The following is a 17,132-nucleotide window of genomic DNA, read 5'->3' on the forward strand; positions in this document are numbered from 1 at the left end:
GTCAGATCTCTGCACAGGGACTTTTCTGTTGTAAAATATTCCTAACGTAACACTTACCGTTGTAACCATTCCCAGTTGTGCGGTCCTGTGGCATTAAATACATTCCCGCTTTACAGCCATCACCACCATACAACAGCAGAACTTTATCCTAAACTGAAAGTACAGCCGTTAAACACTAACTCCCAGTTTCCCTCTTCCCTTTCTAAATGTTTAGTTAAAATTTTTTTAAAATGTTTTATTTATCTTTGAGAGAGAGACAGAGTGCGAGTGGGTTGGGGCAGAGAGAGAGAGGGAGGCACAGAATCTGAAGCAGGCTTCAGACTCTGAGCTGTCAGCACAGAGCCCGACGCGGGGCTCGGACTCACGGATCGTGAGATCATGACCTGAGCTGAAGTGAGAAGCTTAACGGACTGAGCCACCCAGGCGCCCCCAATAGATGTTCATTTTTACCTTTAAAATGGCCCATTCTTCAGTCGAGTTTGAGTACGTGCTGTGAACTGTCCCACCCCCGGCCAGCCACCCGGCTCTCTTCCCAGAAGGGTTAGTGTGACCCAGTGCTTGAGTGTCTGTCTGGGAACAGTTTCTGTGTGATGATACGCACGGACCTTTTTCCACTTAGATGCTTCATGGAGATCATTCCAATTCCGAACAAAAGTGCTCCCCGACTCTGCTGTCCACATGTGCCTTAATCTTCCCAGCCCGCCCCATGTTGGTGCACAATTAGGTTGTTACCAATTTTTTTTTTTTTATATAGTATAAGCTGTTTTTTGTGTGAGTGTTACTATTCGTGTAGGAGGAATTTCAGGAATTGTAATCACCTGGCCAAGTAGAGCGTGTCAGGTATAGGTAGCTGTTGGCAAGTTCCCGGGAGGAAGTTGAATCGGTTGTTGAAGGCTGGTCCCCAAAGCGTGGGAGCGTGCACACCCTCTCCACGCAGCCCATGGGTCTTAAGGTGAAAAACCGAATCTTACTGCTGTTTGCATTTGTATTTCAGATGGCTGGTTTTTTTAGTTTTTCTTGCAATCATGTTGCCATTTCATGCAAAACGGCTGAAACTTGTTTTGAAAGATTGGTGGTAGCTTGTTCCTGGCAACCGTCATAGCATATTCTCTGAAGAGAGGGTGCCTGTGAGTCTCGGTGACTTCTGTTCACCAAGGCAGTGGTGGAGAGGACAGCACCGACATTTGTTAAGTCTCAGAGTGAACCGCCTTCCCCAAATTCATCCGTGGAACCCAGCCCCCAGTGTGATGCTGTCGGGAGGCCATGAGGTCAGGAGGGCGGAGCCTCGTGATGCGATTGGAGCCCTTGCCCCTTGCGCCCCGCAGGGACACAGCAAGAAGACGGCCGTCTGTGCCCTGGTCATGGAGCTCCAGCGTCCAGGACTGTGAGAAACCAGGGGGTGTTTGTAAGCCCCCCAGCCTGTGGTGGTTTCGTCCTAGCAGCCTGGATGAACTAAGATAGTACTGTATGTACGTGATTTTAAAAGTCAGTTACCAGACCACTTCTCCACTTACCCACCTCCAGGTTTGGCTCATCAAAGGCAACCACTTTCAAATCTTTATTTCCCTCCATATTTCTTTTTTTAATATATAATTTTATTTATTTATTTTAGAGCGTGAATCAGGGAGAGGGCCAGAGGGCAAGAGAGAGAATCCCAAGCAGGCCCCACACTCAGCAAGGAGCCCAACGCAGGGCTCAATCTCACCACCCAGGGATCATGACCTGAGCGGAAATCAAGAGTTGGATGCTCAGGGCGCCTGGATGGCTCAGTCGGTTGAGCGTCCGACTTCAGCTCAGATCATGATCTCATGGTTTGTGGGTTCGAGCCCTGTGTCGGGCTCTGTGCTGACGGCTCAGAGCCTGGAGCCTGCTTTGGATTCTGTGTCTCCCTCTCTCTGTGCCCCTCCCCCGTTTGTGCTGTGTCTCAAAAATAAACATTAAGAAAAAAAATTTTTTTAAGTGAGATGCTCACCTGAGCCACCCAGGCGCCCCTGTTTTCTTCCGTGTTTCTAAACAACCTGCTTATATTCTTTCTTTCTTGATTTCTTTCTTTTTGTTAAGTTTATTTATTTTGAGACAGAGAGGAGGGGAGGGACAGAGAGAGAGAATCCCAAGCAGTCTCTGCAGTGACAGCGCAGAGCCCAATGAAGGGCTCGATCCCAGGAGCCATGAGATCACAACCTGAGCCAAAATCTAGTGGGATGCTCAACTGACCGAGCCACCCAGGTGCCCCTCTTTCTTTTTCTGATTTTTTTTTATTCTTTTTTTTTTTTCGGTTTTAGAATCTATTGATTGCCAGTGAGTAGAAATAAGGGATTCTCTTCCCACCACGTCCCTTCCTCCCCCGTGCTCCCTGTGTCAAATGGGTCTTCCTATGCTTTTGTTACTGTGATTATAACCCATACTCTGTTCAGCCGTGTAGGCACAAACGTCTGACAGCGTGCTCGTGGGCAAAGGCCCCTTTATGTAATGGAGAGCCTTGGATGAACAACGCCCGTACACAGGCTGGATGCACATCCACACCAGCACCTTCAGCCCAGGACCCACCCACATGTATGAAATTAACTCATCGTAGGGCCTCTTGGGCAAATGAATGAAATAAATGCTTTTCTCCTACTCTCAGGTTTTGTCATGTAAGTTGTGGGGTTAACGCCTGTTGGGTCGCACAGAGGGTGGTTAACCAGAAGTCACATTATTCTGATTTTCTGATTTGTTCCATTCAAGTGTTTCAAAGATGTGTGTGCAGAACAGGGAGCGAAGCTTGACATCTCAAGGCTCACTAGCAGGGGTGAAGAGTAGGGGTCCCTCCTGCAAGCCGGAAGCATCTTCCACGATGGTCCTCAGGTTTCCTCTTTTGTTTTAAAGCATTGTTTAAAAATTGTGCTAAAATATACATAACAAAAGTTTACCACCTTCACCACTGTTTGGTCAGCGCAGGGATGTTAGGTGCATTCGCTCTGGAAGCACACGTCACCACCGCCTGCCGTTCACCGAACTCTGCCACCTTCCCCAGTCGGAGCTCTGTCCCCACGAAGCCAACTGCCCGCCCGGCCCGAGCCCCCGCACCGCCCATCCGGCTTCCGTCTCCACGGATCCCACTCTTCGGGGGACCTCGTACGCGTGGGACCCTCGGAGTGTCCTGTTGTCACCGGCTTCCTGCACTTGGCAGGGTGTCCTCCGGGTCCATCCGTGTTGTACCAGCTGCCACTACTTCCTTCCCGTCTTAAGCTTCAATAACACCCCCTCGCGTGGACGGCCCACACGGTTTCGTGGATTCATCCACCGAGGGGCACCTCGCTGGCTTCCACCTCTCGGCTGTTGTGAGGGATGCTGCCGTGCGCACAGGTGCACACGTACCTGTTCGTGTCCTTTTAGTTCTTTTGGGCGTCTGCTCCCCGGATGGAGTTGCTGGGTCACGTGGTAAGGCCATTGCTGAGTCTTTGAGGAACCGCCGTGCTGTTTTCCACGGCAGCTGCACCTTTCACACCCCCGCTGACCGTGCACAGGGTCCCCGTTTCTCCACGTCCTCGCCAACACTTACTAACTCATCTTTGTTATTTATTTACGTATTTATATTAAAAGGGAATATTTATTTTTTTATTTAAATCCAAGTTCGTGGGGTGCCTGGGTGGCTCAGTCGGTTGAGTGTCCGACTTCAGGTCGTGATCCCTCGGTTCATGGGTTCGAGCCGTATGTCAGGCTCTGTGCTGACAGCTCAGAGCCTGGAGCCTGCTTCGGATTCTGTGTCTCCCCCTCTCTCTGCCCTCCCCCGTTCTCACTCTGTCTGTCTGTCTCTCTCTGTCTCTCTCAGAAATAAACATTAAAAACAAACAACCAAGTTAGTTAACACAGAGTGTAATAGTTTCAGGAGTAGAATTTAGTGATTCATCGCTTACATGCAACACCCGATGCTCACCCCAACAAGTGTCCTCCTTAATGCGTCTCACCCTTTACGCATCCCCCCACCCACAACCCCTCCAGTAGCCCTCATTTCTCTGTATTTAAGAGTCTCCTAGGGTTTGTCTCCCTCTCTGTTTTTATCTCATTTTTGCTTTCCTTACCTTATGTGCCTCTGTTTTGTTTCTTAAATTCCACAGATGAGTGAAATCATACGATATTAGTCTTTCTCTGACTTATTTTGCTTAGCATAATACCCTCCAGTTCCATCCACGTAGGCGCAAATGGCAAGATGTCATTCTTTTTCATCACCAACTAATAGTCCCTTGTATGTATATACCACATCTTTATCCATTCATCCATCGATGGACATTTGGGCTCTTTCCATACTTTGGCTAGTGTTGAAACTGCTGCTACAAACATGGGGTGCGTGTGTCCCTTCGAAACAGCACACCTGTATCCCGTGGATAAACGCCTAGTAGTGCAATTGCTGGGTCGTAGGGTCGTTCTATTTTTAGTTTTTTGAGGAACCTCCATACTGTTCTCCAGAGCGGCTGCACCAGCTTGCGTTCCCACCAACAATGCGAAAGAGTTCCTCTTTCTCCGCATCCTCGCCAACATCCGTTGTTGCCTGAGTTGTTAATGTGAGCCGTTCTGACAGGGGTGAGGGGATATCTCATTGTGGTTTTGATTTGCATTTCCCTGATGATGAAGTTGAGCATTTTTTCATGTGTCGGTTGGCCATCTGGATGTCTTTCTTGGAAAAGTGTCTATTCATGTCTTTGCCCATTTCTTCACTGGATTATTTGTTTTTTGGGTGTTGAGCTTGATCAGTTCTTTGTAGATTTTGGATACTAACCCTTTATCTGATGTGTCGTTTGCAAATATCTTCTCCCATTCCGTCGGTTGCCTTTTAGTTTTGCTGATTGTTTCCTTCGCTGTGCAGAAGCTTTTTATTTTGATGAGGTCCCAGCAGTTCATTTCTGCTTTTGTTTCCCTTGCCTCCGGAGGCGTGTTGAGTAAGAAGTTGCTTCAGGCAAGGCCAAAGAGGTTTTTGCCTGTTTTCTTCTCGAGGATTGTGATGGCTTCCTGTCTTACATTTGAGGTCTTTCGTCCATTTTGAGTTTATTTTTGTGTAAGAAAGTGGTCCAGGTTCGTTCTTCTGCCTGTCGCCGTCCAGTTTTCCCAGCACCGTTTGCTGAAGAGACTGTCTTTATTCCATGGGTGTTCTTTCCTGCTTTGTCAAGATTAGTTGGCCATACGTCGGTGGGTCCATTCCTGGGTTCTCTATTCTGCTCCGTTGATCTGAGTGTCTGTGCTTGTGCCAGTACCGTACTGTCTTGCTGATTACAGCTTTGTAATACAGCTTGAAGTCCAGGATTGGGATGCCTCCTGCTTTGGTTTTCTTTTTCAAGGTCGCTTTGGCTATTCGGGGTCTTTTCTGGTTCCATACACGTTTTAGGATTGTCTGTTCCAGCTCCGGGAAGAGTGCTGGTGTTGTTTTCATCGGGATCGCCTTCATCTTTCTCTTAATAACAACCCACCCTGATGGGTGTGAAGTTCCAGGTCTCCCTTTAAGATAAGCTCCCAGTGCTGACGAGAGTGAGTGCAGGGTGGTGTTCCTCTAGTGTTAGTGTGCACGTGATTCCTCCAGGGAAGCGTGTGGGAATTCTGATTCGGGAGATCTGGGGTGGGACCTGATAGTCTGCGTTTCTGGCAGGCACCAGGCATGCCGATGGTGGAAGCTGCTGGCCGAGGGCCATGCCGTGAGTGGCAAAGATGGGTGGGGGGAAGCAGGTGGGCTTGGGGTGAAGCAGACCTCGATGTAGCTGCAGCCACCCCAGCCTCCTCCTCTGTGAACTGAGAGCCCTGCTCTCTACTGGAAGTGCCAAGTGCAGGGCTCAGACGCCAGCACAGAAGAAATGACAGCCTTCCTCAGCAGCTGCTGCTTGGCCCGTCCCTGAAGCAGAAGGAGGAGGGGGGTGCCCCTGTGCTGTCATCAGGCACGTAGACGAGATGGGGGCATAGGGACCACGGGTCACCTCCAGGCTGCAGGCTCCGGAGCCCGACCTTCCTCCAGCCATTGGTGCCTCGGAGTTTCGGGAGAGCAAGAAGGGCCTCGCTGCTCGGTCAGTGAACACCGATCACGGGCCCGCCCGGTTTCACGATGGTGTGCAAAGTACAGGTGCAGGAGTGCGGTGAGCTGAAGCAGGCGACGACGTCCTGGCACGGGAAGGGGGGCCTTGCCTCAGGGCTGTCACACTGCTGCCTCTCCCTCCTGCCCAGTGACCAGAGCGGGACCAGAGCTCAGTGTTCCCGGGTCTCCCGCACAGTGATCCTCAGAGCCTTCGGCTGCCCAGCTCGTCCACCTCTGGCCACGTGGCCCCAGCCTGCGTGTCAGGGACTAAGTTCTTCTGTGAATTATTTCACTTATGCTCACGAGAGACCGTTGCCTTAAGCTGCCAAGGCAGCTCAATGGGGCATGCTCGGTGTCCTTCAGTTGGACATGCTGGGCCCTGGGAACCGGCCCAGCCTCACCAGGCATTCCCATCTGGAGAGAATGATCTGAGGCCGATGGCCCAGAGCTGGGGGCTGGCAAGTGTTTCCGGGCCCGGGACCTTTGGGAGCTGCCTGCTGAGGGGAGGGAGAGCTGGACCACACCCCATAATCACTGCTGGGGGATACTGCCCGTCCCCTCCTGATGTCTCTTTCTTCTCCCAGGGCCACTGTTTCTTTGTAAAGTTTTTCCGTTTGTTGAGAAATGTTTGATGCACATAAATTATGAACACAGATCATACAGTCATTTGAAGTATCAAAATATGGCCCCGCAGCCACCACCACTCACTTGACACTAACCAGTCCTCTGACCACCGTCCCTCCTGGGTCTGCTCACCAGAATGCCGGTTGGTGGGTGGGCTGTGCTGTTCCTGTGTCCCTATCGCTGGTGGCCCTGCTGTCCCTGTGTCCCTATCGCTGGTGGCCCTGTCATCGGTGGCCCAGTCCCTGTGGCCCTGCTGTCCTTGTGGCCCTGTCCCTGTGACACTGTCCCTATGGCCCCGCGATCCCTGTGGCCCTGTCTCTGTGGCCCTGCTGTCTCTGTGGCCTGGTCCCTGTGGCCCCCTCCCTGTGGTCCTATCCTGTGACCCGGTCCCTGTGGCCCTGCTGTCCCTGTGGTTCTGTCCTTGTGGCCCTCTCCCTGTAGTCCTGTCCTGTGGCCCAGTCCCTGTGATCCTGTCCCTGTGGTCCTGTCCCTGTGGCCCAGTCCCTGTGGACATGCTGTCTCTGTGGCCCTGTCATCTGGCCCGGTCCCTGTGGCCCTGTCCCTGTGATCCTGTCCCTGTGGTCCTCTCCCTGTGGTCCTGTCCTATGGCCTGGTCCCTGTGGCCGTGCTGTCCCTGTGGTTCTGTCCCTGTGGCCCTCTCCCTGTAGTCCTGTCCTGTGGCCCTGTCCCTGTGTCCTGGTCCCTGTGGCCCTGTCCCTGTGGCCCGGTCCGTGTGGCCCTTTTGTCCCTGTGGCCCTGTCATATGGCCCGGTCCCTGTGGCCCTGTCCCAGTGATCCTGTCCCTGTGGCCCTGCTGTCCCTGTGGTCCTGTCCCTGTGGCCCAGTCCCTGTGGTGCTGTGGTCTTCTGAGCCTTGCTGTTCGCACACACGCTTCCGTCTCTAAGGGCTGCACTGTCTACTTTGCAGGACAGATTCAGTGTCACGGATCCAGCACCAACTTGGCTGGAGCTGAGCATCTGAAACCGCCAAGTACCTGCTGACATCCCAGGAAGGTGAGAGGGTAGCGGGGTTGGGGGCACAAACGGGAAAAGAAGCGTTTGAAGGGTGGGCGTGCTCCAGACCGGCAGAGAAAGGGGCTTGGGCCACACTTGGCTTAAGGACTGGTACAGGGGTGCCCCGGCCTCGACACTTTCACACCTTCCAAAGTTACCCTTTCATTCCGTCCCCACTCAGGAAGTAGCTGTGTGACCTTCTCATCATCACAAAACAGAGGCTCTACAGCCATTGGATCTCCTTCTAAGTTGTCAGGGGAGGCAGGAGGCGACCCCATCCTCAGGAGATTGACAGCCTACCTGTGGAGATGAGGTAACTCCTAACGAGTAAACAGTGACACAGCAGAGACAGTGGCGTGCTGCTGGAGATCCCGCAGACCTGGAGAGAGGTCTGGCTTTCGGTCTGGAGATGACATGGTTGTAACTATATCTTGAGCAAAGGTATTTGGTGACATGGATGGATTGGAGCAGGGAGACGCCTCAGGTTATCGTGGTAGTCTGTGACCACTGTTGTCTGTTGAGCCTGCACGGTGGTAGTTTGTGATGTCCGTTGTCCGTAGTCTGTCATAGTCGATACCGTCTGTCGTCTGTACGCTAAGCTAGTCCGTACTGTCTGACGTCCACAGACTATGATACTCCGTACCGTCTGTCGTCTGTGGAGTGCGATAGTCTGTACTGTCTGCCATCTACAGATACGATAGTCCATACTGACTGTCATCTGTAGACTATGAGAGTCCGTAGCATCTGTGAAATATAGAGTGTGATGGTCCACGCCATCCGTCATCTATAGAGTATGGCAATCTGTACGTCCGTAGAGTACGATAGTCCATATAATCTGTCATCTACAGAGTACAATGGTCTATATCGTGTGTCATCCATGGAGTTTGATAGTCCATACTGTCTGTCATCTATAGAGTCTCAAAGTCGGTACCATCCGTCATGTATAGAGTAGAATAGTCCGTACCACCTGTCGTCTGTAGAGTATCGTAGTCTGTACCGTGTGTCATCTATAGACCATGATAGTCTCTAGCATCTGTCATCTATAGAGTCTGATAGTCTATTCCATCTGTCATCTGTAGAGTATGTGAGTCCACACCGTCTGTCATCTCCAGAGTGTGATAGTCCATACGGTCTGTCGTCTGTAGACCATGAGAGTCTCTACTGTCTGGCATCTGTGGACGATGACAATATACACCATGTGTCACATGTAGAGTCTGACAGTCTATACCACGTTCATCTAGGGAGTATGATATTCCACACCCTCTGTCAGCTACAGACTATGACAGTCCGTACTATCTGTCACGTACTGAACGTGATGGCTCGTATCATCCGTGGACACGGATAGTCTGCGTCGTCTACTATCTGGAGACGTGATCGTCTGTATCCTCCATAGACTGATAATCTGTATCATCTGTCATTTATTGGCAAACTGTGATGGTCTGTGTCATCAGATTGTGGACCGTGATATAGTGCGTCATCTGTCCTCTGTAGACTGATGTTGTATCATCTGTAGACCGCAGCAGTTCGTATCGTCTGTCTGTATACCGTGTGGTCTGTGACTCCTGTCTTCTCTTGTGACACAGACCACGGTGTCTATAATGGAAGTTCCGGGCCAGTATTGGAGGGTCAGTAAAGGGAATCTGAGGCCTTGAGAAGTGTGTAGGAAGAAAGAGGACATGTGTCGAAGCCTGGAGGTAGAGACTAGGGGACGAGACACGTGAATGATCACGCCAAATTCCACTCCTCAGGGCAAATTCCGCTCCTGAGCATTCTAGAAAGTGCCAGCAACCGATCTGACCGAAGGCATCCTGCGGTTGCCTGGGATGGGGCTGAGGGCTGGGTAGGCAGACTGCGGCATGAGGAAGCTGGGCGGGTCGTATGTCTGCTGGATCGAGTGGGCAATGGTGTCACGGGTGCGCACAGGTGTCCCGGCACATCTCCCCGTGCACTTAACGTTGGACGGTTGGCCGTGTGCCAGTCAGGCCTCAGTCTGGCCGCCTAGTGATACCAACCACTTTCCGTCTGAAGCACCAGGTGGGGGGCTATGAACTGAGGGGTGTGGTCACTGTCTGCTGTAGACTTACTGCCCTGAGTGGGTTCTTGCCGATGTCAGAGGACAGACGGGTGTTGTCTTTGCCAAACTGCTCATCTAAAAATAGTCTCCCTTTGGTTTCCGCACCAAAATGCGCTCTTTGAACCAGGCCTAGACACACTGACCCCCGAGTCAGATGCCGGCGAAGGCGGCACCGGGTGGCAGAGCTAAGGTGACTTTGGGGGAGGGAGGAACACATCACCATGGAAACGGTGGGTGCCGGGCTCCGCCCGTCCGGAGGCTTATATTTACCTATGTCCTTGTTACCTCTCCTCGGACACAGGACCCGCAGTGACATTGTGGGGCTGCACGCAAGGTGAAAGTGTGGTCTCGTGTTCAAGAAGTAGGCAGAATTTCGAGACGAGCCCAGCAGGGCATCTCCCTGTGCCCGTGGCCTTCCACGGGGTCGGCCCCCCCGACAGAGCGCCTGGGAGGGAACGGCTTCTGCCCACGCCTTCGCCGCCCCTGTCTGCGTGGTCCCAGCTCCTCCTCTTGAGATCAGCGGCGTTTTCTCAGAACCGTGGGGTCCCGCTCATAGACACCCGTGTCGGCCGCGATGCAGGAAGAGAGAGCAGGCTTGAATCTCCACCCTCCTCTGGCCGCTGGCTGCTCCATTCCCACCAGGCCCTTCCTTTGGGGCCTGTTCGAGGCGCCGTGCCTGGCACGGAGCAGGTACCTACTGTCTCCTCTCGTCCGTCAGCAGAAAGAGCACAAAACAGGACTTTACTTACAGGCTTTTTGAGTTTATGTATTTATTTTGAGAGAGAGAGAGAGAGAGAGGCGGGGAGGGCAGAGAGAGGAGAGAGAGAGAATCCCAAGCAGGCTCCACACTGGCAGCACAGAGCCCAACACAGGGCTCGAACTCGCGAACCACGAGATCGTGACCTGAGCCAAAACTGGGAGTCAGACGCTTAACCGACTGAGTCATCCAGGTGCCCCTATTTACAGGCTTTTAATCCATTTTTTATTTGTTTATGCTTAAGGTTTGTCTTGGGGCCACGTGAGGTGCAGGGTGACGGGGGGTGCGGCGATGGGGCTGTGGTGCTGAGGACGAGGAGGGGACAGACGTGGATTTCTGAGCCCGGTCCAGGGAAGGCCAGCGGCTGCCTGTCCTGATGTCGGGGAGACTGAGGCGCTGCCCCGACCGGTACCCCACCCATCCCCGCAGAGCAGAGCTGTGGTCTCCAGCAAGAAAGGAGCGTGAGGGTTCTGGGGTCCGGGGGAGGCTGCCTGATTCAGGCCCTGGTCCCGCCGTGTTGCAGCCGGGGGCCCCCGAGCGGGTGAGTCCTCCTCCCGTGCCTGTGCTCCCGTCCCTGAACCGGAGCTAGGACAGCGCCAGCCTCCGAGCCCAAAGGTCTGACTCCTGGAAGGCTGCTCACAGCACACGGGCACCTAAGGGGCCACATCTGTGTTCCACTGTTGACATCAGATTACACGGTTTTAAAAGGGGGGCTGAGTTGTCCTCTGAAAATTTGCATGTTGACATCTTGACTCCCAGGACCTCGAGATGTGACTTTATTTGGAGACAGGGTCTTTGAAGTGGCGATTAAGTTAAAATGAGGTCAGCAGGACGGACCCTGATCCCAGTGACTGAGGGAGAGAAGGAGATCAGGCACAGATGTGCTCTGAGGGAGGGCCACATGAGGACACAGAGACGATGCCTGTCTGCAGGCCATGGGGGCCTCGGTAGGGACATGTTCATCGCGGGCCTGTAGCCCCAGGACTGGGAGAGAATAAGTGTCTGAGCTCTAAGCCCCCACCTGTGGGGCTTTGTTATGGCGGCCCCAGCAAGTTGTTCAGGAGCTATGACACATTGTAGTCCCCAGATACTCGGGAAGGGGCGCTCACAGGTATTCACGCATCCTTCACCGCAGACTCTGGCAGGGGCCTCCGTCACGGCTCTCACCACCTCACACACACCCCTGCACGCACCTGCCGGCATCTGCCTGCCGGTCTTTCCCTGAAAGGTTTATGGTTCCAGCCGGAACAGTGTGAGGTCTCTCAGCGTAAACCAGAAGGACCAGAGCCGTGAGCCCCAGAGTGTGGAGGGCCGTGGCCTGGGTGCCGCGCTGGGCAGGTTACCTGCTACCCGTTCGGCCCCCAAGTCCAAGTGTTAGTGGCGACGTCACACCTGGCTCCGGAGAAACCCTTTCCCAATCTGCCTTTGGACTCGTCACTTCCCAGCCGCTGCCCTGCGGCTTCCCCCGTCGGTGTTCTTCCTGTGTTTTCCGTCTTGTTTCTCAAAGCCTGGTCAGCCCGCTGAGATTCGGAGCGTCCTGCTGTCCTCACACGGCTTTGCTGCCCCTTTTCTTCCCCTCGGCAGGGGTGAGGAGAGCCCGGGGTCCCACACTCTGGTCGCAGAACCCCCAGGCGGCTCCCCTTCCTGTACATCCTCCTGGCCCTCTGACCATCTCACCCAGGCCTGTGTCCCAGTGTAAAAGACCCTCTGCCCTCCTAATCTGCCACCCTATTTCTGATTTCCAAGAGAGGAGAGCCCAGAATTTCTTACTGAGTAGCAATATGGTTTAAGATCACAGACCGTGAAGCCAGAGCGCCTGGACTTAAATCCCAGCCTTCTACCGACATGCTGTGTGACGTTAGACACACTGCGTAACCTCTCTGGGCTTCTGTTTCCTCGCTTGCAGGAGAGGAGTAAGCTGACTGCTCCCTGGTGGAGGGCAAAGCCCTTGGAAGGGCCCTGTCAGTCCACGGTGAGCAGTCGTCATCATTAGTCCCAAACCGCTCACGTGGGTGCCGCCACCGCTCAGAAGAAAGCGTTTGCGTGGTTCAATCAGTGAGTGAGACACACAGCCTCCTCCCTGGCTTCCAGCCTCCCGCACTGTCCTGTGCCTCCGCCAGCCCGGATGAGCACAGCAGCCTGGGGCCGATCACGGTCGTCAAGTTTGTGCTGAAGACAGCGGGTTCTTTTCCAGGGCCGAGAAAAGGCCACGATGGTGAGATAAGCCCCAGAAATGGACTGAAGAAAACGGCAAATAAAGCCTGGATTATTGCACTGCTGGAGGTAATGCAAACTGGTGCAGCTGGTCTGGAAAACAGTGTGGAGTTTCCTCAAAAATTTAAAACTAGAACGACCCGACGACCCAGCAATTGCACTACTAGGCGTTTATCCACGGGATACAGGTGTGCTGTTTCGAAGGGACACACGCACCCCATGTTTGTAGCAGCAGTGTCAACAACAGCCAAAGTATGGAAAGAGCCCAAATGTCCCTCGATGGATGAATGGATAAAGAAGATGTGGTATATATATACACAATGGAGTATTACTCGGCAATCGAAAAGAATGAAATCTTGCCATTTGCAACTACATGGGTGGAACTGGAGGGTATTATGTTTTTTTGTTTTGTTTTTGTTTTCTAATTTTTTTTTCCATTTATTTAATTTTGAGAGACAGTGACAGAGTGTGAGCAGGGTAGAGGCAGAGAAACAGGGAGACACAGGATCCGAAGCAGGCTCCAGGCTCCGAGCCGACAGCACAGAGCCTGACATGGGTCTCGAACCCACGACCTGTGAGATCATGACCTGAGCTGAAGTCAGATGCCCAACCGACTGAGCCACCCAGGCGCCCCTAGAGGGTATTATGTTCAGCGAAATTAGAGAAAGACAGACATCCTATGACTTCGCTCGTGGAATTTAAGATACAGAACAGATGAACATAAGGGAAGGGAAGAAAAAAACAATATAAAAATGGAGGGGGACGAAACATCAGAGACTCTTAAATACAGAGAACAGACAGGGTTGCTGGAGGGGAGGGAGCAGGGCTAAATGGGCAAGGGGCATCGAGGAGGGCGCTCGGGGTGAGCACTGGGCGTCACACGTAGGGGATGAATCACTGACTCTACTCCTGTATCATTACCGCACTATATGCTAACTAGCTTGGATGTAAATTAAAAATTAATTCATTAAAAGAAGCAAAGCCTGGTTTAGACGAGCCACGCCCTGCTGTCCCCGTCTGTCCCCTCCTCCTTTGAAGATTGTCAGGCACCTGTTGTGATCAGATACAGGCCAGCCATGCGGGGGCGCCGAGCCGCCCCCGCAGGGTGGCGCTTGTGGGAGAAGGTGGCCTCCCACGCGCTGCCAAGGGTCGTGGTCTTGAACTTGAGGCTGTGGGAGCCGGCCAGGCTGGAGGAAGGTGTGGCAGGGGAGTGGGGGAGGGGGCCAGGGAGCAGGGACTCCCTCGGGGCGGACCCGGGGCGGTCTCTCACTCTGCACGCGTGGGATGGAGTCACGTGGCCGCAGGGATTTGTTTCCGGAGTCCGTGGGCAAAGGCAGAAAACACAGGTGGTCTCAGTTGCCCCAGATGGCCCCTGAACGTCACCCGTGCAGCAGAGCGGAGGCTCTCACCGCGCCCGGCCCAGGGCGTGCGCGCCACCGGCCGTTTGTGTCTGTCCCGGAAGGCCACGCGGCGCGTGTTCTCCAGCCTCGTGTCCCAGCGCTTCTGCGCTCCAGGCCAGCAAAGCACCCGCGGGCTGTTCGTGTGTGGGGTGCATGTTAGGGATTAAAACTGGCGGTGCGTTAAAGATTTGCTGTGTCCGTTCATTAAAATCGTCGATAAGCCCGTCACGTGCTAACATATTTGGGTGAAAAACCACTGTCTCCTGAAACAAAGTTGTGGGAGGGTGGCGTCGCTCCGCATGTTTGCAGAACTGGGGGTCTGGTCTCCTGGCCGTCCCTGTCGCCGCCACGGTGCGTGGCTTGGGGTGTGCGCGTCCCCGCACAGCGCTGCAAACGCGCCCGAACAGCGCCCGTGGCTCGTCTCTGGTGGCACGCCAGACCTCAGCCTGTGGCACTGCCTCCAGCGTGGCTGTGATTGGCACGTGACGGCCGCCGTCGTGCGAACCCTTCCCGCGTCCGTTCCACCGAGACCATCTCCTGCCCGGGGTCTGCAGCCCAGGCCAGACCGTGTAGCGTCCTCACGGGTCAGGGGGAAAATACCGGTTTGCTGATTTATCCAGAACTTCCACACGTTGGCGTTTCATTGTATAAGTAAGAAAATGATGTTCTCGTCAGAAAAGGCTTCAATCTTGGAAAGCTGCCCAAAGATGAAAGGCTTCCAGAATTGTCGTCGTCTCTTAAAAGTGTTAATATTACCGTGGCCGAGAAGGACCGTCACTCTCACCAGGTTCTGCTTGGAGAAGACGCCTGCAGGTGCCTGGCCTGGGCCCCCGTGGGTGTCCCGTGAGCACGCCCTCCCAGAGGGGACCTTCGCGCCCCAGTGGGAGCGAGGCGCTCTGTGGACACTTCTCATTTCTTCACTGAGAATGTTACAGGGACCCGGACGCTGGCACTTAGTCAGACCCAGGCCGGTGCTCGGCCGTATTGTGAGCGGGTGGAGGTGACGTGCCCGGGCACTGGGGCGGTGACGCCAGCCCCATGTGCGCCTCGCAGAGGGCAGGTCTGCAGAGCACTTATGTACTGTTGGCACAGGGGCGTGTTCTGCGAGAGCAGGAGGGAGACAGCCGTCACCAAGGTAGCGACAGGAAGCCACAGCTCATCCGACGCCCAGCAAAGGGGCTGGCAGCGGGATCCGGCCCGGGACAGTCCTCGATCCCAGACTCTCTTTGGCCGATGTGAGACACTGGCATTCCCAAGGTCGTGTGCAGACAGAGGGACCTGTGGCTCCAGGACTGCCCTCCTTACAGACTCTCATTTCTTTTTTGTTAATTTTTAAAAATATCTATTTACTTATTTTCGAGAGAGAGAGAGATTATGAGTGGAGGAGAGACAGAGACAGAGAGAGACAGAGAGAGACAGAGAGAGAGAGAGAGAGAGTCCCAAGTAGGGTCCCAGCTGTCAGCGCAGAGCCTGACGTAGGGCTCAAACCCACGAACTGTGAGATCATGACCTGAGCTGGAGTCAAGAGTCAGACGCTCCACTGACTAAGCCCCCCAGGTGGCCCCCGAGACTCCCATTTCTGAAATCAGTGTGTCACATGTGTCCTGGGCCCAGGCCCACGGCCAGGGAAGGAGAGGGGCTGGCGTGTCTGAGCTCAGCAGGCAAAACAAGTGATTGTGCGTCTTCCTTCAGGACCCAGGGAGGGTGCATCCTTGCAGGAGAACGGAAGAGGGGCCCATGGCGCAGAGGTGTGGGGAGGGGGAGGGGACGGATGCCCTCCGGTCAGCCTGGGGGTGGGGGGCGCAGCACTGACGGAGGTCGTGTGGGAAGGCAGCCTCCAGGTTTTGCACATACCAGAGACACCCGCACCCAGCCGCCAAGACGGACCCCGAACCTCTGCCCCCAGCCCTCCCGCCCTCGGCCCCACTGTGTACCTGAGCCCTGCCCAGTGTCTCCTGGGCCCTGAGGACGATCCCAGGGGCTCAGTGGGCTGGGCGGGCAGCTGGGAGGGGAGACTGGAGCCAGAACTCGGTGGTCAGGAAATGCACACAGATTCTAAGAGGAGGTAAAGGTGGGGAGTTTCTCTAAAGTTAGCTATTCTATTTTATTTTAAGCATCCGAAGTGTCTTTTTTTTTTTTTTTTAATGTGTATTTGGCACTCCCCTGAATTCTGAAATAGAGTTTAACAGGATTCCTTTTTTTAAAGCAGTGGAAGCCAAGGCTTTCTAGTGGGACTGACTCAGCTGGGATCAGAACCCCTCCTTTGGGACCAGGCCAGGACCCCCCGATGGCCGGAGAGTCCCGCACACTCCCCCACTCGGGAGCAAGAAGGTCCCAGCAGCCGGCGTCCTCCCAGCCTCCTCGGAGCCTCTCTGAGTCTTGGCTGAGCTGTGTCCCTGAATGTCAGGCCATCTGCAAGTGATGAAGGCCTGGAAACTTTTGTTCCATTGAACTTTGCCAGGGAGCTATACTTAGCCACCGAGTGGAGGCCAGGAGTGGGTTCTCTGAATAAAGATAGTAACACGCGGGCTATTTTCAAACTTCCAGAGAACCCCCCCCTCCCCAGAATATTCTGCGCCAAAATGATATTTATGGAGCCCTCTGGGCTTTTGGAAGGGAGGGTGTAACCTTAGTGTGTCTGTAGCTTTCAGGAGAGAGGTTTCTTTCAGCTGGGAGTGGGGCCAGGGTAGGGCCACCAGAGACCTAGTGTCCCTCTCGCACCTGTTTCTAGGACCTGAGCTCGCAGTGGCTGGGCGCTGGCATCTGAGTCAGAAAACGGTGGTTTTCCTTGCTGGGTATCTGGTACTGACCCTGCTGTGGCCCTCACACCGCCATCCGGGTGCACCTGTCGTGACAAAAGATGGGGTCCTCAACCTTGGAGGGCTGGTTACATGATTTTCCTCGTGTCCCGCATCCTCACTCGTCTCTTAGGTTTCTGCCTTCACCAGACGTAACCAGGCTGCAGCTGTGGCACCTGCTCCCAGCTCCTCGGGCTCCGGGACCTCTGGTCCCTCCT

The 17,132-nt window shown here is 54.1% G+C and overlaps 1 long non-coding RNA gene across 2 annotated transcripts; it reads left to right on the forward strand.

Moving 5' to 3' along the window:
- Positions 1–220: 220 nt before the first annotated feature.
- LOC131500293 (uncharacterized) lies at positions 221–13,911 on the forward strand. Of its 2 annotated transcripts, XR_009256222.1 has the most exons (4): positions 221–2,226; positions 2,423–7,671; positions 7,853–7,984; positions 10,047–13,911. It is a non-coding gene; the product is annotated as an uncharacterized LOC131500293 (long non-coding RNA). The 2 variants fall into 2 exon arrangements; XR_009256221.1 differs by lacking the exon at positions 10,047–13,911 and having other exon boundaries at positions 7,853–9,136.
- The last annotated feature ends 3,221 nt before the right edge of the window (positions 13,912–17,132 follow it).

The sequence above is a fragment of the Neofelis nebulosa genome, chromosome 17 (assembly GCF_028018385.1).
Source record: "Neofelis nebulosa isolate mNeoNeb1 chromosome 17, mNeoNeb1.pri, whole genome shotgun sequence".
Taxonomy (NCBI): Eukaryota; Metazoa; Chordata; class Mammalia; order Carnivora; family Felidae; genus Neofelis; species Neofelis nebulosa.